This window comes from Furipterus horrens, unplaced genomic scaffold (assembly GCF_987537825.1).
Source record: "Furipterus horrens unplaced genomic scaffold, mFurHor1.1.pri manual_scaffold_3, whole genome shotgun sequence".
Classification (NCBI taxonomy): domain Eukaryota; kingdom Metazoa; phylum Chordata; class Mammalia; order Chiroptera; family Furipteridae; genus Furipterus; species Furipterus horrens.
The window spans coordinates 160,858,725-160,877,057 of record NW_028327173.1 but is presented as its reverse complement, the minus strand read 5'-3'; the positions used below and the strand labels follow the sequence as shown (position 1 = coordinate 160,877,057).

At 36.5% G+C, this 18,333-nt stretch overlaps 1 protein-coding gene across 6 annotated transcripts in view; it reads right to left on the bottom strand.

Annotated features, from left to right (window-relative positions):
- The window catches only part of TCF12 (transcription factor 12), a 351,413-nt gene that overhangs the window by 154,021 nt on the left and 179,059 nt on the right, over positions 1-18,333 (bottom strand). The window lies entirely within an intron of this gene.

Genomic DNA, 18,333 nt, shown 5'->3' with positions numbered 1-18,333 from the left:
AGCCTAAAGGTTAGCAATTTTGTTTTCGTTTTGTTTTGTTTATTTATTTATTTTTTTATTTTGGTTTTTCAATTACAGTTGTCCCCTTTTCCCCTAATTTCTCTCCCCCACCCAACCCACCCCCTCTCCCGCAATCATATCCCTCCCCGTTGTCCATGTCCATGAGTCTTTTATACGGGTTCTTTGACTAAACCCTTCCCTTACTTATCCCCCTTCTCTCCCTCTCCCCTCCCCCCTATTGACTGCTATTCTGCTCTTTGTTCTATTTAGTTCCTTTGTTTGTGTTGTTCTTTAGTTTCCTGTATTAGGTGATATCATATGGTATTTTTCTTTCTTTGCCTGGCTTATTTCACTAAGCATAATTCTCTCTAGTTCCATCCATGTTGTTGCAAATGGCAGGAGTTCCTTCTTTCTTTCTGCTGCATAGTATTCCATTGTGTAAATGTACCACAGTTTTTTGATCCACTCATCTACAGATGGGCACTTAGGTTGTTTCCAGCACTTAGCTATTGTAAACAGTGCTGCAATGAACATAGGAGTGCATAAGTTCTTTTGAATTGGTGTTTCAAGATTAGCAATTTTGTTTTATTACTTTTTAACAGAATAGCAAGTCTTTTCTTCTACTACTATATGTAATATTTTCAGTTAAAAAACTAAAGGCATTTTAAAAAAGGTTTTTCTATCTTAAATCTTACAAATCCAATTCATTTCAGGGAGGGCTGCTGTTTAAGTATTATTAAGATAATTTTAGAGATGAGACTGCTTGCTCCTTCAGGTCTACAAACCTGAATCGCTGGGGCATAAGAAGGTTTATATAGACAGCTTTCCAATTTAAAAAAAGTAAAATTTATTTTAGACATTGCACTAAAATACATGAATAACATAAACCTATGCAAACCATGATTTTAAAGGAATGTACTATATGTACAAAAATAGTCTATTTCATAGCATTTTATAAAAGACTGCACAGAATCTATTTTTCTTTTTTGAACAGTTCTTCCTTCTTTGTTTACTTCTTTATATTTTGCTTCTTTAAAAAATGTTCTTTTTCCAATTACAATGAGGAAATAAAAAGAAATGCAACTCTTTTATGTAAAGTAAATCCATCTGGATGTTTGCTGCATCCCATACTATAAACCTGTGATCCCCAACCAGAATGAGTTATAGTAAAGCTGCAGGCAAAATTGTCTCCATATACCACAATCCATTATCCCTGTCAAGTTAATGTTCCATGTTGAGCCATATGGCACGGGTACACATTCAACAAAGGAAATTCCTTAAACTTGTTATAATCAGCACTTGCAGTCATCCAAAAAACTGACATAAACAGCTTTATTGTGTTTAGTGCATTTCAGTTAATATCCATGACAAAAACAGGAAACAGTACAGGAAAAGGAGGAGGAATGTGGGGGAACAGAATTATTATTTTTTTAAATGTACATTTTATAATTAGATTTTTTCCCCTAAGTAAGTGATTTTCAATTACAGTAAGCTTCAACTTAACAGTGATCCAGTGGGCATTACTTAAGGAAAAACAAAATTTAATGACATTAATTTTCAATGGCACGAACAAACCTAAATGTAAAGTCTTACAGTATCTGATTCATAAGCAGTTCAAGCAAAATAATGATCAGTATTTTCATGTTTGTTTTCTTTTTACGGTTGTCTCATAATTGCTAAAATCTAACAGTGCTTCATTGAAAAATAAGGTCATTTAAAGAAAGTGTTTTTATATGCATAAAGGGTAGGTCACAGATGAATCAAGGGCTCCCAGAAGCCTTTGGTACCTGGCACAGCCCAGCACATCAAACTCCAGTCAAGGTACAAGTAGAGCAGAACTTCATTTCAGCCCCCGCAGTGACAACAATAAAACGCTGAGAAAACACACTATCAAATACTGAACTCAGCATCAATTTCTGTTAATTACAGCCTTGTCAGCAACGTGATTATTCAAACAACTCATGCAAATGTTAATGAGGCCTTATTTGCATATTTATTTTTTCCTTTGTTGAAATGTCATTGATTATTACATTCTACTATGATGAATGTGGCTGATGATGTGCTCTGATATGTAATTAGTCATTAGGTGGAATGAATAGATCAATTATGAAAAAGGACTAAGATTAAGAAATATCAAACAAGACCGCCCAATGTAACTATAGAATCTTTTTTAAAAAAGAACCTAATAAAGAATTTCTTGACATTTAAACTGCAACATCAGTAGTTTTCAATAAATAAACCACTACTTTTGTGAGGTTAAATGAAGGCTTAAAAATATATCAGTACTTTGATAATCCAATTATGATCATAGAAACCATCTTTTAAAAAACTGTAAACCACCTCAAGCGACATGCTAGAACAACAAGCAGAAAAACAACAACAACAGATTTTTCTTTAGACTTGTACACAAGCTAGAAATATATAAAGTACATTTTAATCCAGTATGAGGAGAAGGTGGAAACAGGTCAAAAGAGAAAGGAGTATAACATCCTAGAGAGAAGGGGTAGGAACCTGATGGAGAATGGCTTTCATAAAAACAAGGTGAGCAAAAACAAACTCCTTCAAATCCCAATTTATTCTTACAGGGGAAAGGATTATTTAGTCTCTGAAACTGTTTGCTGTAACTATCCAGCCAGCACTTGCTATTCACAGATTGAAAAAAAAAAAAAAAAAAAAACACATTACTGCAGACCAGATGGGAACATTCCACATGACCAAACCAATCAATCACCTCGGTGGGGCGCAGGTGCAACACAGCCGTGTAGCAACACACCATTTCACAGTCTATCGGGCACAAACACATGGCCACCAATCAATGGCACCCCGAGGACCTCAGAAGGGGCAGGCTCTCTGGAGTCTTACTGGTCCATGCCTGATGACTTCATAATCACACATCATTTCATTCACTAGAGGATACAAACTAGCATTCTAATAACCTTCTACTGCAAATGGTCATGTTGTGCATATTAATACAGAGCTGTTTGGAGTGAAGCAACCGACTTTACATGGCAGGCTAGGCAAAGCATGTGGGGCTGAAACAACCTGAAGCTAGAAACTTCCTCCTATTTGAAGATGGCTGTTTGTTCAGGCTGAGATCAATGGCAACATGATTCATTCTGCCACATCAAAATTGGCATGCAAGGCTAGTATCTTATACAAAACAACTGTTAAACAATAGTATGCCTGAAGGGGTAAGGGACAAAGGAAAATAAAATAAAAAGGGAAGTTGTTAACAGTATGAAGGATTAAAAAGGCTCCTTCATTTTCCTAAAATAACCTAACTAAAACCGAACTGCAAAAAAATATTATGTAACCATGAATAAAACTTAAGTGGATATTCACTAGCTTTGTTTTTCTCACATTTTTCCAGTGCTTGAGGGGTGACTGTACAGTGCATATAACTATAGGAGAAGATAAATAGAACAATTTCCAGCGAACACTGCTATACTTCCGCCAAGGCAGAGCTCCATTCTCTGTTAGACAGCATTCACAGAGCTCCTGTTGGCTCCTTGTCAGAGATGTTTAGGCAGGGATATCTTGGATAACTATTTTCAAAAACTGATTCAGCATATACCACATAGAGGTGACCTAATTTAAAAAGAAAAATGGGGAAAAATATGCTTCATCCTAAAAAAGCAAACTAGTCAACTCAAATCCTTAGTGAAACAAGGCTGAGCATACATCTGTTTTCAAACAGCAGATTTCTTTGATAATTCAGAGGGCAGTTTGAAACCTTACAGGTCCTTAGATCCTACTAGGAACATCAATCACCAGAGCCAAAGTTCATGTAAAAACCAGTGCAAGACATGTAGCAGGGTCTACACTGACCCTGTGACAACACTGAAAGTTGGCTTGGGTGATTAATTTTTGATGCTAATGTTCTTATCATTTTGTCTTTCAAAAAGAACTACACAGAAAACCTAATGAATATCATGCTTTGCCCATATGAGGTTAACAGTGGTGCATGTTCTACAGTCTAAAATAAAGAATGTATATATTCTCCAAAAATATACAGGTCTCTCTGGAAAAGTATAGTGATTTGTGAAAGGAAGGAATTGTTATTATTATTCCACAAAGAAATAACTGGCAAGATAATCTCATTGGTGGTTTATTACATAGTATTTACTTTAAAAAGCATACCTAACTTCTTTCTTTCTAAATTGTAGACTAGAAGAGGACAAAAGACTCAGGTCGTAAGACTAGGACTCCACTTCAGGTTCTCACTAATTAGTTGTATAGCCCTCATAAGATCAGATAATACTGATGACTTCAATTTATTAATTTACAGAGTGACCTGGTTAGAGAGGGCTGGAAGTTTCTTCTAATTTATGATGTCCTTTTGTGACCTGACATCTTTAAAGGCTCTAGCTAGTAGTTTTTGGAGTAGCATCTAGGAATGAAGAGATCAGGTGTACAAGTTCCAAAAGTCTAACAGGGAACCATAATAAAACATGCTCACTGTCATAATAGACAAGAAGTCATTTTAAATGGATGATGTGTGGTCACTCTTATGAAGATAAGAAAAAGACAACCACTCATTTGGTTTATAGAAGTATAAGTAAAATAATCAACAATTGAGTTGAAGTTTGCTCCCTAAGCAGACTAACACCACCAACATTTTATCATATTACCACCTCCTCCCCAAAACAACACAACTAAAAAGGAGCATAAAACCTTTCCAAATAATCTTGAGTTAAAGTTTTCTGAAGTATCTCACATAGAGGCTGAGTTATCCTTGCAATAGCTCTACTGAAATTAAACCCACTTAATTAAAAAACATGGAGATAAAAAATGGTAACTGGCCTCAGCAAATCAGCAGGAGAGACTGAAGAACAGATTACCACCAGGCATAGCTGGAGTGATCACCAAAACACGTTCTCTCTTTCTTGATTCTGAGTTCAATCCTTAATAAAAGCACCTATGTTTAAACCTTTAACCCAAAGATATACTAAGTATATTAAAAACATGCCTGAAAATAACGTTTTGAAAAGCAAAGTTGAAAACAGGACTTTCACTTTTGAACTGCCATTGAATACAAAATGGTATTTAAAGATAATATAGAGAACAGTTAAGAGAGCAGTTCTGGATTTAGGCAGTATTTCGTTTCAATGCCAGTTCCATAACTTACTAATTTTGTGACTTTGGGATTAGTTACTAAACTCTCTAAATCTCAATTTCTTGAGATGAAAAAGATAAATAACAATATAGGCAGTATCTACACATCAGGGGTTGTTCTGAAGATTAATGAACTAATGCATGTAGTGCTAAGCAACATGCCTAACACACAAGTGATTTATTCTTATCATCTAATATTAAAAATAAAAACACTAATTTCAAGGTATCAAAATTAGGAGATAATTCTTTTTAATGCTCTAATCTCAGTTCATAAACAGTACTAATCCCAACTCTGTTGCTTAAAAATATATATTTCACACAAAAAATACTCCTGACAGCTCCCTTATGGTAACCAACAATTAATTGCAGCTGTTAGTCAATGTACGCCTCAATTGGCCCCCTGATGATACATCCTACAGAAATTAAATTAGGAAGACCTATCTAGAGTAGAGGTTTCTGCTTTTGTCAAAAGAGGTCTCTCTCTTTCCTTTCTCTACAGTTAGTTATGCAAAGTTAAGTTAAAAAGTTGGTCAATTTGAACCCAATTTATAGATGTTGCTTCACCTGTATCCACAAAAAAACCAAAATGAATAAAAAGTCATCCCTAACTATGTAACTAAGTTTACCCACTCAGGGTAGCCACTTCACAGAGTACGGTGCTCAGCAGAAGCAAAGAGGAGGAGGAATTTTGGGGAGGAGTACAGTGTTGAATTTAGTAGGAACTAGAAAGATTTGAATCTAGCATTCACCAACTAAATTTCAAATGAACTCTGGTGAATTTTTCCCTCCCTCCTCTCTGTCTCTGTCTTAGTTTCTTCATCTGTGAAATTGGAGATGAAATAGGAAAGAAGAAATGAACATTTAATGTCTTTTAAGTGTCAGGCCCTGTAATAGATATTAGGACACTCCCTTCCATTACATCGTCCTTGAGAACACACCAAGGCCCGAATTACTATCTCCATTTGAGAGATTAGAGTCTTGAACAGACACTTTTCCAAAAAAATCTATATACAAGTAGTCAATAAGCAAATAAAATAATGTTCATTACCATTAGTCATTAAAGAAATCAAAACCAAAACCTCAATAAGGTTTTTACACCCACTAGGATGGCTAAAATAAAAAGATAAGACAAAGGATGGCAAGGATGTGAAGAAATTGAAATCTTCATAAATTGCTGGTAGGATTTCAAAATGGTACACAGCCACTTGAGAAAACAGTCTGGCAGTTCCTCAATTAAACATAGAGCTATATTACTCAGCAATTCCACTCCTAGGTATATTATACACTTAGGAGAACTAAAACATGTCCATACAGAAACTTACACACCAATGTTCTTAACATTACTTGTGATAGCCCAAAAGTAAAAACACCCTAAATCTCAATCAAATTAATGAATGAATGAATAAAATATAGTATACTCACACAATGGAATATTTAGCATGAAAGACATTAAGTACTGATACATGTTACAACATGGGTGATCCTTAAAAATACTATGCTCAGTGAAAAAAGCCAATCTCAAAAGGACACATAGTGTAGGATTCATCTACATGCAATGTCCAGAATAAGCAAATCAATAGTGACAGAAAGGAGATTAGTGGCTGCCAGGGATGGGTGGAGGGGGGAATGAGGACTGACTTCTAATAGGTACGGGGATTCTTCACGTAGTGACAGAAATGTTCTAAAATTAGATAGTGGTGTGATGACTGCACAACTGTGGGAATATACTAAAAACCACTGAACTGTATACTTTGAAAGGATGAATTTTATGACAGCTCAACAAAGCTGTAATTTAAAAAATATTGAGTTTCAAAGATTTAAGAATAGTAAAACCACTCCCACAGGGTTATGAATATTAAATGAACTAAGCTAAAGCACTCTGCATGCTAACCTCCTTTTCCCTTTGTCAAATGCAGAAACAACAAACGTATAATATTGATTCTAACAGGATATAGCTCAATAAAACTACCAGATTCTTGTCATCTGATTAGCAATGAAGAAGCAGAACTACATTTTTATAGTTCTATAGTAAAGTTATCAAAACTAGTACATAACTATCATTAGTATGAAAAAAAATAGACTTACTAACCATGCCACATATAAAGCTGACCGAGGTATAATAAAAATGTATTAGAGACAATCAAATTAGTTATATACAGTTCCAAAGAATCTCTTCCAGATCTCTCAGCAACCATCTCAGGAACAATGGAGCTGTAACCATGAACATCACTTCTTTTTTAAAAAAGAATATTATTGTTCAATTGAATTTTGTAAGCTATAATTTAAATTGCTCTAATTTTAGGATTATATATTCTGATGCTCAGGAAAGTAGTTTTTAAAATTTCAAAACACACAAGCAAAACATCTGTGTCCTATCAGATGGCTCTCTTGAGAACTGCTAACACCTATCAAAACAATACAACAGGCAGGTCCTTATATGCCAATTAATTTATCACCCCAGGTGATAGTGAAGAATAGAGAGGGAGGCCTTTCCCCATGGGGCACCATTACCTCTAGGAAGAGTTCTCTGTATTTAGTCTTATACCTTCATGGGGGGTAACCAATGAATTATTTGGTGAAATAATTTTACTACTGATTATGTACTATATTCTCACATTCATTTATTCAGTATTTCACAAATACTTCTCCAACTCAGTAAGAGTTCCCACCTTGTTTAAGTAAGTGTGGGAAGCAATAGGAAGATACTCTCAAAGGGCCAGAAGCCTAAGGGGACCAAAAATTCTCTGTTAAAATGGTGATGGTATTTATATGGTAAGTGCAACACTCCCCCTTATAGCCTGCCTTTGCTTGTGTGATCTGTGCATGACCCAAAACTATTAACAATGAAAATGTTCCTTAACCATATTTGTCTCCTCCAAGTTTGGCAGAACTTCCTGTATACAATAGGTGTTTTATAAATGACAGAATGCATAAATAAAAAATAAGAGAAGGGAGAATAAAAAAGAATAAACTTATTGTTTTCATGAAAAACTCCTGCCACCCCTAAACCCACAAAAAATATATTTCCATACTCAACTGATATAATTACGCCAACTGCAAAGAATCTTGATCTACAGTTATCCTGTGCTGCCACTAAACATTAACAAATATGTTGCACAGAGATCCCCAAATGACCTTTTTGGACGCACTAGGGGAACTAGATAATCAGAAAATAAAGCAAAATTGTTAGATGCAGTTTCATTTAGGGCACACTAATGAAGAAGAAAGATGGGATCTGACCAAACAGCCAAGGACCAATATTATCAGAAAAACATATTTAACTTCAAGCAATTGAGGTTTTTTCCAATATGTAGATTAAGGGGAGAAAACAGCTTGGATTTCTGTTTCTTTTTTTTTATTATTTTAATGTCTTTTATTGATTATAATGTTACATTTGTCCCAATTTCCCTTCCCTCTGCTCCCCTCCACCCGGTAGCCCCCCTCCCTCCAGTTGTCCCCACCTTTTAGACCATGTCCATTAGTTGTGCATATAGTTCTTCTCAACCTCTGTCTATTCCATTCCCTCCTACCATGATCCTTAATTCCTATATCATCTCCCTCCCTCTCCCCGTTCCCCCTCCCTGTTTACCTCCCCCCAATATGTTCCCCGTACCTATAGTTCTTTTTCCACTCTCGTTGCCTGTTTAGTTTGCCTTTGTTTCAATTCCCTAGCTTCTGTTGTTTCTTGTGATGCAGTTTTCATTTTAGATTTCATAGTTTTGATCCTCCTTTTTCTAAACCAGTCCCTTTAACATCTCATATGACAGTGGTTTGGATCTAATGAACTCTTTCAGTTTTGTTTTGTCCTGGAAACACTTTCTCTGCCCTTCTATTCTGAATGACAATTTCGCTGGATAGAGTATTCGTGGTTGTAGGTTTTTGCTTTTCATTACTTTGAATATTTCTTGCCAGTCCCTTCTTGCCTGCAGGGTCTCCCTTGAGAAGTCAGCTGATAGTCTAATTGGGACCCCTTTGTACATGATTCTTTTCTTCTCTCTTGCCGCTTTTAAGATTCTCTCTTTAACTTTTGACATTTTGATTATAATGTGTCTTGGAGTGGTTCTCCCTGGGTCCAGTTTTTTTGGAACTCTCTGTGCTTCCTGGACCTGTAAGTCTATTTCCTTCCCCAAGTTTGGGAATTTCTGCTTTATTATATTTTCACTTAATTTTTCAATTTCTAGTTCATCTTCTTCGCCTTCTGGCAAACCAATTATTCTTACGTTGGGCCTTTTATAGCTGTCCCAGAGGTTTCTGATCCTCTCATCCTTGCTTCCCGTTTTTTCTCTCTGCACTGGTTGACTGTTTGTTCCTTCTCTATATTCTGGTTTGTTGATTTGAACTCTGGATTTTTTTTCCTCACCATCTGTCTCATATGTGGTTTTGTTCCTTTCATTATGAGTGTTTTACGATTCTTTCTCATCTTTTTCCAGATCTTTTGTGAATTCTGTAAGCCACCTGATAACAATGGCCCTGAACTGAGCCTCTGACAGGTTTCTTATTTGTTCATCTGTCAGGTTCTTCATCTGTTGCCTGGTGAGCTGTGCCACCGGGATTTCTATAGTTGTCTGCCTCATTTTGACAGATGCGTTTTGTTTTCTTGGGCCGGCTATAGGGGGCGGTGCCTGTGTACTCGTCACAACCCAGCGACCGGCGCCGTTCCGCAACCTATTTCGCAGCCCTGTGGCGCTTTGTGTGGGGGCGGGGGTCCAAGATGGATTCACACAGTTATTCCTCGAGGAGACCGGGATCCGTCCTCCTGCCCTCTGGGCCTCACTGTTCAAGGCGATGTGGTGGTTGCTTTCCCAGCGTTGGGGTCGCGAGCTGCCGGGGTTCGACTGCAGCCGGGATTGTTCTCCCCGCCGCTGTCCCTGGTGCCACCGCAAACAGCTCCGCCCCCTTTCGCTCTTCCTACCTGCCCAAAGGGCGCTGCTGGTTTATAACTTCATACGTTGGGCTTCCGTGTAGTTTTATTTTCTGGAATTTCTAGTTATCTTTTGTTTTGAAGTAGTTGTATTCCTCTCTAGCTGTAGAGGGAGACCGAGCGTGTCCGTCTAAGCCTCCATCTTGGCCGGAAGTTCCCGGATTTCTGTTTCTTACAGCAATTTACATGAGCACTGATTCTCAGACAGGAGCAAGACAGAGTGTATTATATTAAAAAAGGAGAGTAGAGATTCTGAAATTTAAAAAATCTTTCAGTATACCTTTTTGGCTTTATAAATAAACAGAATTAAAAGCTCAACCGAATCTTTTATAATAAAATTACAAAGATACACCACAAAGAGGCACCTTTGAAATAAATATTGCACTAAAGACAAATTACACTAGATCATCAAGGTCTCAATTTAAAAAGATTCTTTATACACAATATATAAGTATGATAAACCTAAAAGTTATAATAAAACACTGTGCTAACAAGAATTATTAGTTGTTTTCACATCTTGTATCCAATTCTAAATTTCTGTATGTGATAAAAAGTTAAGAATAGCTTCTATTTATAGCCATGCTACAAAGACAATATACCTTTTACTTCAAGGGTTATATTTAAAACTACAGAAACAATAAAACAATTTTTTCAGCACAGTACATCCTACACCTATCAAAACATCACAAGGATTATATTAATCACTACAAAGTGAGAATCTGCTTTCGAGAAATTAGATGAGTTTAAAAGTAATAAAGTAAAACAACTAGTTTAGTATTTTAGTATAATGAAGTTTCCTTCATTATTTCTTCATAGAAGCTTTCAATTTCTTCCTCTTCCTCTTCTCCTTCTGGCACCCTTATGATTTGGATATCGGTATGTTTAAAGTTGTCCCAGAGGTTACTATGTCTCTCCTCATGTTTTTCAATTCTTGTTTTCTCCTCTTGTACTGGTTGACTGTTTTTTTCTTCCTTATGTTCCAAACCATTGATTTGAACCCCAGTTTCCTTTTCTTCACCATTCGTTTTGTGTGAATTTTCCTTCGTTTCATTTAGCATAGTCTTCACTTCTTCTCTTATGCCTCTGCCATACTTAAGCATATGTGTCAAACCTGTGAGCATCTTTATCACCAGTGTTTTGAACTCTGCGTCTGTTAGGTTAGCTATCTCCTTGTCCCTTAGTTCTCCCACAGGAACCTTGATCTGCCCCCTCTTTTGGGCCATACTTCTTTGTCCCCTCAACTTGGCAGGCTCCTGTGTTTGTTTGCCTCTCTGTCCCAGGTAGAGCTGTCGCTTCTGTTATGTTGTAAGGGGCGGAGCCTTAGGGATTCATCAATACAAGCAACTCATTTCACCACGTTGTGCCGCTGTATGTGGGGGAGGGGTCTGAACAATGCTGCTTGCTCAGCACTTGCCCCCTTTCCAGGCACTTCTACTTCCATATGGGACTAGCGCCTCTCTAGCTGTTGTCCTCGCCGTCATTCCCAGAGTGGGTGGGTCTGCGGACATTTTAGGACTGTGGGGACCCTTTAAAGAAGCAGACTCTGTTGAGAGACTGGCAGTTTCTTCCTCCGCCCCAACCCCCACTGCTTTTCAAAGTCAGTAGCAATGAGGCTTAATTTTCGCCGGTGCTGGGACTGTGAGTTGTGCAGTCTGGTCTGGTGTTGGGCGCACTCCCCAGGTGTCCCTCCCTAGTTTTTAAAACATGTGACCACGCTTTCTGCCCGTTTGCTGCCGTCACCGCTGCCACACTGCGTCCTCCCCGCCCTGGCTCTGCCCCTCCTACCTGTCTGGATGAGTATTTCTTCTTTATTTCTTTGTTGGACTTCCATGCAGCTTGATTTTCTGGAACTTCTGGTTGTTTCTAGTTTTGAGGTAGCTGTATTCCTTCTTAGTTGTGGAGCAAGACGGAGCGTATCTGTCTAGGCCTCCATCTTGGCCAGAAGTCCCTCATTAATTTCTTATAACAGTGTTTTTTTATGAGTAAAGGAACAATCTTGAGAAGCCAACTAGCAAACTTGCTTCAAAAGCTATTAAATTGTGAATTGGGAAGTAGAACTGAACCCTCTTAACTCTAGAGTTGATACTCTTAAAACACAACACTGTCCTGCTGCTATAGTCTCTCAGCTTCCAGTAGAACCGCCTGAAGAACCAGTTCTTCCTGTCATTTTCTTTTCTGTTTTCATTTTCATTAGAACCTTTGGAATATATCACTTAAATAAAATTAATTTGGAATTCACTTTTCAGGAAAATATGCAGTCGGTAGACTTCTTATAATTGGCCATAAACTAAGCCTTGTGAAATTGAGGATCATAAATTAGAGGATGTGTTCATTAGCTATAGGGAAAAAAACTATAGAGATTTTAAAGAGATTTATTCTATCTTCATAAAATGGCTATTTGAAAGAACTTCCAGATGAAGAACAGCAATAGTTTTGTTATGTTGTATAAATTAAGCAGAATAGACTAACTAAAAATAGTTGTTTTAAATTATTTAATGGAAAGGGATCTTAAATTATTTGTGGAGGTAAGGTTAAGTGGATGAGAAAATCAAACACTTAAATAAACACTAAAATAATGACTGACATTAGAGCAAAAAAGAAAAAGATGTCATTCAAAACATGTTTTCATAACCATGAAAGAATCATTACTGAAACCTGTCTTTATGTGCATTTCTTGTTAACTTTAAACTAGGTCTTTGCCATGTCAAAATTTTTGGTTTATGTGGCTTTGACAATATATCATTAAATGAAGTGAATGAATATAAATGAAGGGACTTTAAGTGAATGAAAGTCTGAGGCTTTTGCAGTTAGTCGTGAGCTTTATTATGAAGCTGTGAAGACTGCTAAAGAATTTTTAATTTCTTAAAATTATTCATCTGAGATTTTGTTAAAGAGCTAAATAACTTTGAACCCCATGGTGAATTCCTTTTTAATCCTTTTTCAGTCTTCATATCTTCTGATTTGGTAGACAATCTTCATTTGCTGTTAACATATCTGCACTACTTCTAACTTGTGATTCTCTCCTTTAAAGGAAGAGAAGTAGGCTTCATATTCAGAGTCTAGTGCAGTAAAGATTCCTGTTTATGAAAAGTGCTACTGATATTTCATTAAGTTCTATTGGAGCTTCTCACATACTTCCGTTTCCATGGTTCTACTTTGTTATGAAGAGACCTATCATTTTCTTTTTCAATGACTTAATTTAAGCAAAAGAAAAAACAAGTGAAGAAGCTATTAGTGTAGCTATGGCAACTAACGCTGAAGGTGGTCTGGGAAAGGCTGGGGAGTTTGGGAAGCAGTGTGCTTGAGCGTCTTTGGTTGGTTGTCTTTTCTACAGTTCAGACAGTCTGCCAGAGTTTCTCTTGGCCAGTATGATTGGTGCAGATCAGATTGATTCCATGGATGTTCCTCGACTCTTCAGATGTTGCAGTGACAGCTGCATTTCCTCCACAAAAAATAAGAAACCACAGGTGGCCATGTCCCAGAAAGTCCCTTGTGCTGGCCTCCCACTACTAATATGATGTCAACGAGCTGATATTTTTACGAGACAGTGTCTTAGATCTCACACTATTCATTTCTTCTTACATTGGCCATACAATCTTGGTTACATTTCTTTCTTTTTTTCTGTCCCTATGACTAAGCATTGCCTCAGCAGGAAGAAACCACCAACTGGATGGGAAAAATTGAGCGGGGTAATGATGCAGATCCCACTGGGGACAGATAACTGAGCTTGCATGCCCAGGTTCAGCCGCTTTTCCCAAGATCTGGCTGTATTGCTTGGTCAGGTCTCTATGGAAAATTATTTGGGGCCTTTGTGTGTACAGAAACCTGAGAATACTAAGTGTGGTTTGAGGCCTGAAGTGTAACTGGCCCTAATCTTCTTTCTTCAGTGAAAGGGCCCAAAATAAAGACTTTTTATTATTTTATTTTAAATTTTATTGTAGTGGATCGAGCTGATAAGCCTGAGTAAAATCATGTAACTACTACTATAATTGGTAATATGCACCTAGTGAATTTAAAACAAGCCACAAATGAAGAGAGTAATATTTTACTATTTTCCTGGGCAAATCTGTAGGTAGAATGAGCAATGCTACTCATGAAATAAGTAAATAGAAAACTACTTACTTCCCAAATTTGGCTAAGGAAATAGATATACAAGTCCAGGAAGCACAGAGAGTCCCAAACAAGCTGGAACCAAAGAGGACCACACCAAGACACATTATATTTAAAATGCCAAAGGTTCAAGATAGAGAGAGAATCTTAAAAGCAGCAAGAGAAAAGAAGAGAATTACTTACAAAGGGGTGCCTATAAGACTCTCAGCTGATTTCTCAAAAGAAACTTTGCAGGCAAGAAGGAACTGGTAAGAAGTATTCAATGTGATGAAAAGCAAGGACCTACAACCAAGGTTACTCTATCCAGCAAAGCTATTATTTAGAATGGAAGGGCAGATGAAGTGCTTCCCAGACACGGTAAAGCTAAAGGGGTTCATTATCACCAAACTATTATTATATGAAATGTCAAAGGAACTTAAGAAAAAGAAGATCAAAATTATGAACATTAAAATGACAACAAACTCACAACTATCAACAACTGAATCTAAAATATAAAAACAAATCCAACTAAGCATACCAAGATAGGAACAGAATCATCGGAATGGGGTTCATTTGGAGGGTTATCAGCTGGGAGGGGGAAGGAGGAGAAATGGGGAAATGGTGCAGGGATTAAGAAGCATAATTGTTTGGTACAAAATAGACAGGGGGAAGTTAAGAATAATATAGGAAAAGGTGAAGTCAAAGAACATATATGCATGTTCCATGGACATGAACTAAGGGGGCGGTGGGATTGTTGGAGGGAAGAAGGTACTGGGCGGAGGTGAGCAAAGGGAAAAAAATTGGGACTACTGTAACAACATAACCAATAAAATATACTTAGAAAAAAGAAATTAATGAAATGTATAAACACTTCTCATAATGCCTGGCCCAGAAGTATTTGCTGAACAAATTGCAGTTTTTGTTATATAATCATTATTCTTTCTTTTTTCTTGATTTTTGGTTTGGATACAAATATAATCAAAGGTCTGTAATGGTGCTTCAGAAAACCAAACATGTCCCTCTCCTCAGATTGCTTACGGTCTGGTCTGAACAAAGGGACTTGAAGCTATAATGCAAGACAAATTTCACATTTCCTTAAAGGTGCCATGAGAAAGATAAAAATAAGGGGAAAACAAATCAAGCAAGGCTTTTTAAAGGAACTGGCATTTGAGCAGGACTACAGAGCATAGGTAGGTTTTTTGTTGTTTATTTTTTGCAGGAGACAGGGAGAGGAGAAGCAAAAAAAGTGAAAACATTTTAGATTTAATAACATATAGTATACAATCAGTAAATGTTGACTAAATGTATAATTTATGAATAAAAATCTCTTTTATTCTAATCTCACCCCATGGGCATACTGTGCTTATTCATTAAAGAAAATATACTGATGACAACCAAATTAGTTATATATGTCTCCTCAAAACCCCTAAAGAACCCCTACCAAATTATTTCAGGAACAATCCATGAACATTACCCATTTAAAAGAACACTATTATTGAAGTGAACTTGGTAATCTCATTAAATTGCTCGAATTACAAAATGAAGTGAATTCATATTTAGCTACAGTTACCAGAAATGTATCCTGTAAGAGGTAAAAGGTCTGGCTCTATTCATCAATGACATCAAACTTCATCTTTGTCCTAGACTAGCAGAGGGACCTCAGTTTTTCTGTCAGTCAAGTAACTTTACTGGTCGATGTCATCATTTACACAGCCTCTGGACTTTATGTCAGCTCCATATCATGCCTTAAAGAATTCTACTTCTTTCAATTTTAAAAACTGGACATCCACAAACCTTTTGTTTCCTTTCAGTATCAGAGATAACAAGACAATTTCTGAGCCCACTCAATGACCAAGCTCTTTCAGACTCTCATTAAAGAAGTTCCTGATTTCCCTAGACACTTGTTGACTGCTTATTCAGGAGGGACTCACAGGAGTCGTCATTTAGCAGAGCCATTCTTAAGAAAAGGGTTTCACTCTTCACAGCTCCTGAGTGTAGGCATTAGGTATGGGGGGCACACCAGTATAAATATGAAAGTACTGTATTCTTCAAGAAGCTGGCAATTTAGTGGGAGAGACAGATATGCATATAAATAATCATAACACAAGATGAAACACATACAGAGCTACAAGTCATGAGATTTCATTAATAGTAGGGATCATATAATTTATCTACAGTTTAAAAACAACAATTATGTAGCATATGCTGTATATCAGGTACTGAAAAGGGCCCAGAGGGAAAAAAGAATCAAAATATTCTATCCTCAAGAAACTTCCAATCTAAATCAAGTGCACACAAGTCACAAATTTCAGTATAACATATACAGAATGCCACAGAGAAAAGGAGCATTGAGTCCAAGATGGGAGTTTAGGCAAGGGTTCGTGGAAAAGCTAAGGTATGAGTTGGAAATTACAAGAGGTCAGGGTTTTATGACCAATTTCCCTGTCAATGTATTCCCGAGCAACTAACAAAGTACCCAGCAAATGGAAGAAATCCAATAACTTTTGAAATGAAGTGGTGAAATTAATAAAAGACAAGTTTGGAGGGCATTTCATTTAGAGGCAATAGTGGGAGAAAAACCATGCAAACATGAAACACTTTGGAATAAGTGGGTAAGTATGAGCAGGTAAGTAATATTAGGACCTAAGACTGAAGGCAAGAAAAGATATTTGAATGTCCTGGATTTCACTGAGATTCTGAAACAGAAACAAGGTTGGTGGTCAAAAATATTTAATGTTTTAAACATGTTTAGCAATTAACTTTTTTTCAAGAGATACAAAATACCATGTGAAAGAAGAGAAAGAGGTGAATATTCCTGTTTAGGATTGCTAAGGGAGCACGTGGTATTTACTAAATATCTGCTAAATCAATGACACTGTGATCTTCTAGCCTATTCCTTTATGAATTGTAATATTCCAAAATCCAAAGTATAAAGTTTTCATATGGACTGAGGGCTGTTGGATGAAGTGACAGGAAGAAAAGCCTATTTCTTGATTTTATGTCCAAATATATATAAATAAAGAACAAATTATTAGCTGGTTTACAATTATTTGACTACAGATTCTCAAAAATAACATATATATAGTACAATGTCCAGCATGCAGAAGATACTAAAAAAAAGAAAAGTGTGGAGATATGCATGAAATAAATCATCTCTCATTAACTGCAAATTCATAATGAACACATCACAGTATATGATAGAACAAACAAATGAGTTAATCTGAGAAAGTGGTAGGTAGGTAATATAGTCATATCTCAAAAAAAAAAAAAAAAAGATTGCTGACTTTAAGAAATCTGAAGAATTTATTTTTAAGTGTTCCTTACAGGAAAGGCCAAAAAATTGTCAAGTAAGTATTATGTACATACACAGAAAAACAAATTCAAATTTTGACTAAAGAAGCATTTAAAATGAAGTTTTTTTAGAATATTAGGCAAGAGAAGACAAACTAGAAAGGAAATGGAAAACATTTAGACATAGAAAAAAGTCTGAAAATACACTGGCTGCTTGGCTATCTGCCGGGCAAGCCAGTTGAGATAGAATGGCCAATGATTTGATCCAGACAGGTGGGTCTGAGAAAGTAATACACACATGTGCAATGCAACTACTAACTGAAAAATATATAATGAAAATTTTCTCCAGAGATTTAAAATTCAGAAAGTTTTTGACAATTGCTCTGCATATTAAGGTTAACATCACTTTTTGATGCTAATCAAATTGGCCATATGTCAAAGTATAATTTAAAAAGAAAAAGAAAGAAAGAAGGATATTTCAAATGAACAGCATGTATCCTAGATCCAAAGCACCCAGTAAAGGGAAGAGATGCTCTTCATCTGTGTAGTTTCTACTCAGTTGCAGCCAAAGGCTCGAGACAGTCAGTGATTCTTTAACATGGGTTAACAGAAATGAGTTAATTTGCTCAAACAAAATTCTTTGCTAATGATTCACTGCCCTTCAATTTGCTTTTATTTAACATTTACAAAGGTTGTTATTGAAGTTTGCTATATGTCACTGTCAGGGGACCAGGCTGTGTCTGTACTTAGAAAAGAACACAATGGAGATGAGGCGGAATTATAACCAACACTGAAGCCTGCCTTCCTCGTACTGCCAAATCCACCCTGGCCTAGCAGTCTCATCCTAAATACTGCAAAAGTCAATTAAATTGATCATTGTACTGAATACAAGATAAGCTTTCTGCATCGCAAAAATA